At 53.0% G+C, this 10000-nt stretch overlaps 1 protein-coding gene across 1 annotated transcript in view; it reads right to left on the bottom strand.

The window, feature by feature from the left end:
* Positions 1-10000, bottom strand: part of LOC123766066 (uncharacterized transmembrane protein DDB_G0289901-like) — a 32437-nt gene that overhangs the window by 7233 nt on the left and 15204 nt on the right. The gene's annotated exons all lie outside the window — the stretch shown is intronic.

Genomic DNA, 10000 nt, shown 5'->3' with positions numbered 1-10000 from the left:
TGCGGCCACCAGGTGGCATCACCAGCGCTGGCGGCGGCCGCCAGGTGGCATCACCGGCGCTGGCGGCGGCCGCCAGGTGGCATCACCGGCGCTGGCGGCGGCCGCCAGGTGGCATCACCGGCGCTGGCGGCGGCCGCCAGGTGGCATCACCGGCGCTGGCGGCGGCCGCCAGGTGGCATCACCGGCGCTGGCGGCGGCGGCGGGTCCGGGAGTGTGGCGGCCACGGAGGCCTAAGGCACTGGAGACGTAGGCCTTCCGCTCCTAATGGCGCCTTGGTTTCCAATTTCATTCGTTCCTGGTGGCCGCCTGTTAATGACGACCAGCTGGGGGAGGGGGGGGGGGTGACAGAGGACCCTCCTTGACCCCTCTACCCCCCCATCACCCCCCCCCCCCCCACGGTCATATCGCGGACACTTCCCGGACAAAGTGGAGGGAGCGGGCCGCGACCGAGATCGGGCCGGGTGTCAACGCACAACGCAGGGCCCCCCAGTAGCCCCCCAGCAGGGCCCCCCAGTTGCTCCCCAGCAGGGCCCCCCAGTAGCTCCCCAGCAGGGCCCCCCAGTAGGGTCCCCAGTAGCTCCCCAGCAGCATCCCCCAGCAGCGTCCCCCCAGCAGCGTCCCCCCAGCAGCGTCCCCCCAGCAGCGTCCCCCAGCAGCGTCCCCCCAGCAGCATCCCCCAGCAGCGTCCCCCCAGCAGCGTCCCCCCAGCGGCGTCCCCCCCCCCCCAAGCAGCGTCTCCCCAGCAGCACCCCCCAGCACCCCCCCAGCAGCGACCCCAGCAGCGCCCCCAGACTATATTTTCTTTGATGGTTGCGAAACGGTTCAGCTGTCAAGTACCGGGGCGACTCAGCCAACAAAGTTAGTGAGAATAATAATGAAATGAAAATAGAGGCGGGTGGAAGGCTTGGGGCGACGTGGGGGTGATGGGGAAGTATGTGGGGGTGATGGGGAGGTATGTGGGGGGTGATGGGGAGGTATGTGGGGGTGATGGGGAGGTATGTGGGGGTGATGGGGAGGTATGTGGGGGTGATGGGGAGGTATGTGGGGGTGATGGGGAGGTATGTGGGGGTGATGGGGAGGTATGTGGGGGTGATGGGGAGGTATGTGGGGGTGATGGGGAGGTATGTGGGGGTGATGGGGAGGTATGTGGGGGTGATGGGGAGGTATGTGGGGGTGATGGGGAGGTATGTGGGGGTGATGGGGAGGTATGTGGGGGTGATGGGGAGGTATGTGGGGAGGTATGTGGGGTGATGGGGAGGTATGAGGGGGTGATGGGGAGGTATGTGGGGGTGATGGGGAGGTATGTGGGGGTGATGGGGAGGTATGTGGGGGTGATGGGGAGGTATGTGGGGGTGATGGGGAGGTATGTGGGGGTGATGGGGAGGTATGTGGGGGTGATGGGGAGGTATGTGGGGGTGATGGGGAGGTATGTGGGGATGATGGAGAGGTATGTGGGGTGATGGGGAGGTATGTGGGGTGATGGGGAGGTATGAGGGGGTGATGGGGAGGTATGTGGGGGTGATGGGGAGGTATGTGGGGGTGATGGGGAGGTATGTGGGGGTGATGGGGGGTATGTGGGGGTAATGGGGAGGTATGTGGGGGTGATGGGGGGTATGTGGGGGTGATGGGGGTATGTGGTGGTGATGGGGGGTATGTGGGGGTGATGGGGAGGTATGTGGGGGTGATGGGGGTATGTGGGGGTGATGGGGAGGTATGTGGGGGTGATGGGGAGGTTTGTGGGGGTGATGGGGAGGTATGTGGGGGTGATGGGGAGGTATGTGGGGGTGATGGGGAGGTATGTGGGGGTGATGGGAGGTTTGGGGTGATGGGAGGTATGTGGGGGTGATGGGGAGGTATGGGGTAATGGGAGGTATGTGGGGGTGATGGGGAGGTATGTGGGGGGTGATGGGGAGGTATGTGGGGGGTGATGGGGAGGTATGTGGGGTGATGGGAGGTATATGGGGGTGATGGGGAGGTATGGGGTGATGAGAGGTATGTGGGGGGTGATGGGAAAGTATGTGGGGGGTGATGGGGAGGTATGTGGGGGTGATGGGGGGGTATGTGGGGGTGATGGGGAGGTATGTGGGGGTGATGGGGGGTATGTGGGGGTGATGGGGAGGTATGTGGGGGTGATGGGGGGTATGTGGGGGTGATGGGGAGGTATGTGGGTGATGGGGAGGTATGTGGGTGATGGGGAGGTATGTGGGGGTGATGGGGAGGTATGTGGGGGTGATGGGGGGTATGTGGGGGTGATGGGGAGGTATGTGGGTGATGGGGAGGTATGTGGGTGATGGGGAGGTATGTGGGTGATGGGGAGGTATGTGGGGGTGATGGGAGGTATGTGGGGGTGATGGGGGGTATGTGGGGGTGGTGGGGAGGTATGTGGGGGTGATGGGGAGGTATGTGGGGGTGATGGGGAGGTATACGGGGGATATATGGAGGGGGAGGGGTGAGGAGGGGGAGGGGGTGAGGAGGGGGAGGGGGTGAGGAGGGGGAGGGGGTGAGGAGGGGGAGGGGGTGAGGAGGGGGAGGGGTGAGGAGGGGGAGGGGTGAGGAGGGGGAGGGGTGAGGGGTGAGGAGGAGGAAGGGGAGGGGAGGGGAGTGCTACAGACAGGGAGGAGGGAGGCAGGAGAGAGCGGCTGGGGTTAACACCCCGGAGACCTGAGACGCGACGCCCTCTAACACTCAACCCGGGGACTCTAAATCTATGCACGCGCACACGCACTCTCTCGCATCTCGCGTGCGCACACACACACACACACACACACACACACACACACACACACACACACACACACACACACACACACATACCTAAGTGTAATTACACTTAGGTAATTACACTTAGGTAATTACACACACACACACAAACACACACACAAACACACACACACACACACACACACACACACACACACACACACACACACACACACACACACACACACACACACAGGGCGCTTTACACTGCCTACGTGAGACCCGTCTTAGAGTATGCCGCGCCATCATGGAGCCCCCACCTGAAGAAACACATAAGGAAACTGGAGAAGGTTCAGAGGTTTGCGACGAGGCTTGTCCCAGAGTTACGAGGGATGGGATATGAAGAGCGTCTGAAGGAACTGAACCTTACGGCACTAGAGAAAAGAAGGGAGAGAGGAGATATGATAGGGACATATAAAATACTCAGGGGAATTGACAAAGTGGAAATAGATGAAATGTTCACACGTAATAATAACAGAACGAGGGGACATGGGTGGAAACTGGAAACTCAGATGAGTCACAGAGATGTTAGGAAGTTTTCTTTTAGCGTGAGAGTAGTGGAAAAATGGAATGCACTTGGGGAACAGGTTGTAGAAGCAAACTCTATTCATACTTTTAAAATTAGATATGATTGGGAAATGGGACAGGAGTCATTGCTGTAAACAACCGATAGCTGGAAAGGCGGGATCCAAGAGTCAATGCTCGATCCTGCAAGCACAAATAGGTGAGTACACACACACACACGCGGATGTGTTAACAGGTGGAATGCATTAGACAGTGATGTGGAGGAGGCTGACTCCATTCACAATTTCAAGTGTAGATATGATAGAGCCCAATAGGCTCAGGAATCTGTACACTAGTTGATTGACAATTGAGAGGCGGGACCAAAGAGCCAGAGCTCAACCCCCGTAAGCACAACTAGGTGAGTACAATTAGGTGAGTACACACACTGCAACGAAATGGTTTCTGGAAGTGGAGAAGAAGAACAATGAGAGAGGCTACGAGTGGTAAATATGCCAAAGTTGGAAGATAGAAGAAGGACACACATCTTCTTGAGGTTATCTTGAGATGATTTCGGGGCTTTTTAGTGTCCCCGCGGTCCGGTCCTCGACCAGGCCTCCACCCCCAGGAAGCAGCCCGTGACAGCTGACTAACACCCAGGTACCTATTTTACTGCTAGGTAACAGGGGCATAGGGTGAAAGAAACTCTGCCCACTGTTTCTCGCCGGCGCCTGGGATCGAACCCAGGACCACAGGATCACAAGTCCAGCGTGCTGTCCGCTCGGCCGACCGGCTCCCCAGAGCCCCACATGATCACAATACAAAATATTAATTGGAATCGAAAAAAAAAGGCATACATAAATTCTGAGACATCAAGAACAAGATGTCATAGGTGGCTTAATTAGACGCTGAAAACAAAGACGCTGAAAATATCCTTTGCAGTGGTAGACGGTTGGAATAAGTTAGGTGAAAAGGTGGTGGAGGCCAAAACCGTCAGTAGATTCAAAGCGTTATACGACATTCGACAAATGTGACCATGGAGTGATTGCACACAAAATAAGGTCAATGGGATTAACTGGTAAAGTAGGACGCTGGACACTCAATTTCCTGTCGAACAGAACACAAAAAAATAAGTGAATCAAGTAAAATCGAGTCCGAGCGTAGTTAAAAGCTCTGTACCTCAAGGTACAGTCCTTGCACTGCTACTGTTCCTTATTCTCATATCAGATATAGACAATAATACAAGTCAAAAATACAATTGCATATGATACAAAAATCAGCATGAAAATTACCTCTGCTGAAGACATTGATAAACTACAAACAGATATTAACAAAGTTTTCGATTGGGCAGCAGAAAATAACATGATGTTTAACGGTGATAAATTCCAGGTACTCAGATACGGCAAAAATGAGGATCTGAAACATAATACAGGGTACAAAACACAATCGAATCTGCCCATAGTAGGAAAACAGCATGTCAAGGATTTGGGAATAATAATGTCCGACGACCTAACGTTTAGGGAGCATAACCAAGCAAGTATTGCGTCAGCCAGAAAAATGATAGGATGGATTACGAGAACCTTCAAGTCCAGAGATCCCATCACAATGGTTGTACTCTTCAAGTCACTTGTGTTGTTCTGTCTTGAGTACTGCTCAGTACTCACTTCCCCCTTCAAAGCAGGAGAGATTGCTGAAATAGAGGGAATACAGAGAACATATACGGCACGCATAGACAAGATAAAGCACCTAAATTATTGGGATCGTCTCAAAGCTCTCCAAATGTACTCACTAGAAAGGAGACGAGAGAGATACCAAATAATATACACATGGAAAATACTGGAGGGACAGGTCCCAAATCTGTACAGTAAAATAACAACGTACTGGAGTGAACGACATGGAAGAAAATGCAGAATAGAACCAGTGAAGAGCAGAGGTGTCATAGGCACAATCAGAGAACACTGTATGAACATCAGAGGTCCACTGTTGTTCAACGTCCTACCAGCGAGCATCAGAAATATTGCTGGAACAACCGTGGACATCTTCAAGAGGAAACTAGATTGTTTCCTTCAAGGAGTGCCGGACCAACCGGGCTGTGGTGGGTATGTGGGCCTGTGGGCCGCTCTAAGCAACAGCCTGGTGGACCAAACTCTCACAAGTCAAGCCTGGCCTCGAGCCGGGCTTGGGGAGTAGAAGAACTCCCAAAACCCCATCCAGCAGGTATCAAGCAGGTAAGTGTACAAGTCTGAGAAGCAGGCTGGAGCGACAAGAAGGGTGTTCCAGTGCATAAGGGAGTACCTAGGCAACGGAAGACAGTGAGTGTGTGGAGAGATCACAGACTGGTCTGTCGCCAGCGGAGTCCCACACTTCCGTACTTGGACCTGTCCTGTTTGCAATATATGTAAGCGATATACCAGAAGGTGCAGACTCGTTCCTTTCAAAGTTTGCTGATGATGCAAAATTATGAGAATTAAGACGGAGGAAGATAGCAGGAGACTACAAGATGACCGAGACAAACTGAAAGAAGATCCAACAAGATGATGTTGCCTCAAGTGCAAAGATATCAGACTAGGGAAAGAGAGGAGAAAATCGGGCACAAGGTATCAAATGGGAAATCAAATTCTTCAAGAATTACGCAGAGAAAAAGATCCTGAGGTCGATATCACACCGAACCTGCATTCTGAAGCCAACATCAAAAGGATATCAGCAGCAGCATATGCAAGGTTGGCCAACACAAAACCTGTCTGTAGAAAGGTGTGTAAGGAATTATATAGAAGCATGTATATCACACACGTCAGACCAATACTGGAGTATGCGGCTCCTCCATGGAGTTAATATATGGTCAAGCTCAAGACGAAGTTAGGAATAAAGGTGCGCCATCAGCAGAGTCGCAAAATTCTCGGGAATTGATAGGATGGATAAAGCGCAATTATTTAGCACGTGTAGAACACGAACAAGGGAACAGGTGGGAATTTAATGCCCTAATGAGCCACAGAGACGTTAGAAAGAATTTTTGTCACTGTCAGAGTAGTTAACAAATAGAATACACTAAGAAGTGATGTGGTGGAGGCTGACCCCATACACAGTTTTATGATTGTTTCAGAGCCCAATAGGCTTAGAAACTTTAACCACCAGTTGATTAGATATTGAGAGCCGGGACGAAAGAGCCGAAGCTCAACCACTGCAAGCAGAAAAGCAGAACTAGGTGAGTACACACACACACACACACACAATCTTTCCGATTAAAACTAAAATAAATTCAGAATCTCCAATAATACCAATTCCTCTTATCTGCATATTACACAGAACCCCCATCCCTGGCCCCTTCTGACTCACTCTCTGACTCACTCTCTCTCTCCCTCTCTCCCTCTCTCCCTCTCTCCCTCTCTCCCTCTCTCCCTCCCTCTCTCCCTCTCTCCCTCTCTCCCTCTCTCCCTCTCTCCCTCCCTCCCTCCCTCCCTCCCTCTCTCTCTCTCTCTCTCTCTCTCTCTCTCTCTCTCTCTCTCTCTCTCTCTCTCTCTCTCTCTCCCTCTCTCTCCCTCCCTCTCCCTCTCTCTCTCTCTCTCAGGCACCTCGCATTATTCCCCCATCAGATGGCTTATTTGACTTATAGATGTCATATTGCCCGAAACACTGCATGTACCAGTGGCTTTAAGCGTAGTATATACCACCACTATCTATCAGCCATAATATATAATAACTATCTATTAATACAACATTCTGCTTGCAACTCATTTTGTACGAATATACTTTTACCTGAATAAACATTATTATATTATTATTATTATTATTATTATTATTATTATTATTATTATTATTAAATAATTGTCATTTACAAGCTTCTCTACAGGCAATTTACAAAGCAAGTGTTTACGTAGCATTTGTTCTTGGTTCACTATCATGATAAAGTCAGCAAACTGATACATTAGTGAAACGTTCTGAATGGCGAGGTGCACCCATCATGTGTCTCTGTGTCCCTTCCACCACCACCCACGGGATGGGTATGGGGTCCACCACCACCCACGGGATGGGTATGGGGTGCACCACCACCCACGGGATGGGTATGGGGTCCACCACCACCCACGGGATGGGTATGGGGTCCACCACCACCCACGGGATGGGTATGGGGTCCACCACCACCCACGGGATGGGTATGGGGTCCACCACCACCCACGGGATGGGTATGGGGTCCACCACCACCCACGGGATGGGTATGGGGTCCACCACCACCCACGGGATGGGTATGGGGTCCACCACCACCCACGGGATGGGTATGGGGTGCACCACCACCCACGGGATGGGTATGGGGTCCACCACCACCCACGGGATGGGTATGGGGTGCACCACCACCCACGGGATGGGTATGGGGTGCACCACCACCACCCACGGGATGGGTATGGGGTGCACCACCACCACCCACGGGATGGGTATGGGGTGCACCACCACCACCCAGGGGATGGGTATGGGGTGCACCACCACCACCCAGAGGATGGGTATGGGGTGCATAGTAAAGGAATGAAACGAAGCGCACTTGGGAGTATTGTGATGTTGAGAAGTGAGGATGTGGCCACGAAGAGAGAGCTGAGGACACACAACATCACCCTAGTGAACATCACATCCCTCCTCACCCCCCCCCTCCCCTTCCCCCAACCCCCCCTCCCCCACTCCCCTCCCCCACTTCCCTCCCCCACACCCCTCCCCGGTTCCTTATCAAGACCCCTCACCACTGCCTCAGCCTACTCGTATAGAAACCCAACCTCTCAGAGCCCATATTGATAAAAAAAAAATATTGAGAGGGGAAAAAGCCTGACATAGTTTCCCCTCGCTGGCGTCGGGTCTGGCACAGCGCGCGTCAAGGGCTGGATGATCTGAATCCATTTAAATCGAAAAGGAATGACTGGATTGTCCGTCTCTGGCGCTGGGGTGGAGAGGGGTGGAATGGGTGCACGGGGGGAGGGGGGGAGATGAGAGACGGGGTGGAATGGGGGCACGGAGGAGGGGGGAGATGAGAGAGGGGGTGGAATGGGTGCACGGGGGGGGGGGGGTGAAATGAGAGAGGGGGTGGAATGGGTGCACGGGGGGGGGGGAGAGATGAGAGAGGGGGTGGAATATAAAGAGGAGAAAGGCAGATAGAGGGAAGAGGGTTAGTTGGCGAAGGAGAAAGGGTGGAAAGAGGGGAAAGTCAAGAGAATTTGAAGACTTTGAGTAGTGAAGAGAAGTGCGTTGGGGTGGGGGGAGGGGGAGAGAGGGGGAGAGAGAGAGAGAGAGAGAGAGAGAGAGAGAGAGAGAGAGAGAGAGAGAGAGAGAGAGAGAGAGAGAGAGAGAGAGAGAGAGAGAGAGAGAGAGAGAGAGAGCTCTCCCCACCCCCACCTAACACTCCGCCACCCCCATCTAACTCTTCCCACCCCCCACCTAACTCTTCCCACCCCCCACCTAACACTCCCACCCCCCACCTAACACTCCCACCCCCCACCTAACACTCCCACCCCCCACCTAACACTCCCACCCCCCACCTAACTCTTCCCACCCCCCACCTAACACTCCCACCCCCCACCTAACACTCCCACCCCCCACCTAACACTCCCACCCCCCACTTAACTCTCCCACCCCCCACCTAACTCCTTTCCAGTCAAGCTGGGAAGTGGAAAACCAGAGACAAAGACAGAAGCAAGGCCAAACTGGCTAAGCACAACTCACAGTGCTCAAGAACGCCTAGCCACCCCCCCTCTCCCCCTCCCCACCCCTCACTTGAAGCAATCAGACGCAGAAAAAAACAATATGAAGCAGGAGGAGGGGGGGAGGAGGAGCTTGCGTCATGAGGATCATTAAGGATATCGGAGACTGCCCAATGCATCGTTTAAATCTAAAATCAATAGTGTTGTGCCCTCCCCCCCCCCCCTAAGCTTAGCGACCACCACCACCACCACCTGCTCTCATGTAAAACACACACACACACACACACACACACACACACACACACACACAGGGGGCCTCGTAGCCCGGTGGATAGCGCGCAGGTCTCGTAATTCTGTGGCGCGGGTTCGATTCCCGCACGAGGCAGAAACAAATGGGCAAAGTTTCTTTCACCCTAAGTGCCCCTGTTACCTAGCAGTAAATAGGTACCTGGGAGTTAGTCAGCTGTCACGGGCTGCTTCCTGGGGTGTGTGTGGTGTGGGGAAAAAAAAAAAAGTAGTTAGTAAACAGTTGATTGACAGTTGAGAGGCGGGCCGAAAGAGCAAAGCTCAACCCCCGCAAAACACAACTAGTAAACACACACACACACACACACACACACACACACACACACACACACACACACACACAAGCTTCACAATAGTATACGGGAGGAAATTCAGAAAATTCCTTATCAGGTATTTTAGGTATTTTAAATAAATGTTTTGTTTCTGTATTTACTAAAGTACTTAAGATTATGCCTTGAGCCGAAGAAAGTGTATATTGATAGTAAAAAGGACACGTTGACCAGTCTAGTGGTTGACCAGTCTAGTGGTTGACCACTCTAGTGGTTGACCAGTCTAGTGGTTGACCACTCTAGTGGTTGACCAGTCTAGTGGTTGACCACTCTAGTGGTTGACCAGTCTAGTGGTTGACCACTCTAGTGGTTGACCAGTCTAGTGGTTGACCACTCTAGTGGTTGACCAGTCTAGTGGTTGACCACTCTAGTGGTTGACCAGTCTAGTGGTTGACCACTCTAGTGGTTGACCAGTCACGAAATAATTAAACG

The sequence above is a fragment of the Procambarus clarkii genome, chromosome 9 (genome assembly GCF_040958095.1).
Source record: "Procambarus clarkii isolate CNS0578487 chromosome 9, FALCON_Pclarkii_2.0, whole genome shotgun sequence".
Classification (NCBI taxonomy): domain Eukaryota; kingdom Metazoa; phylum Arthropoda; class Malacostraca; order Decapoda; family Cambaridae; genus Procambarus; species Procambarus clarkii.
Note: the sequence above shows the minus strand (reverse complement) of the source record. Positions and strands in the feature narration are given on the sequence as shown.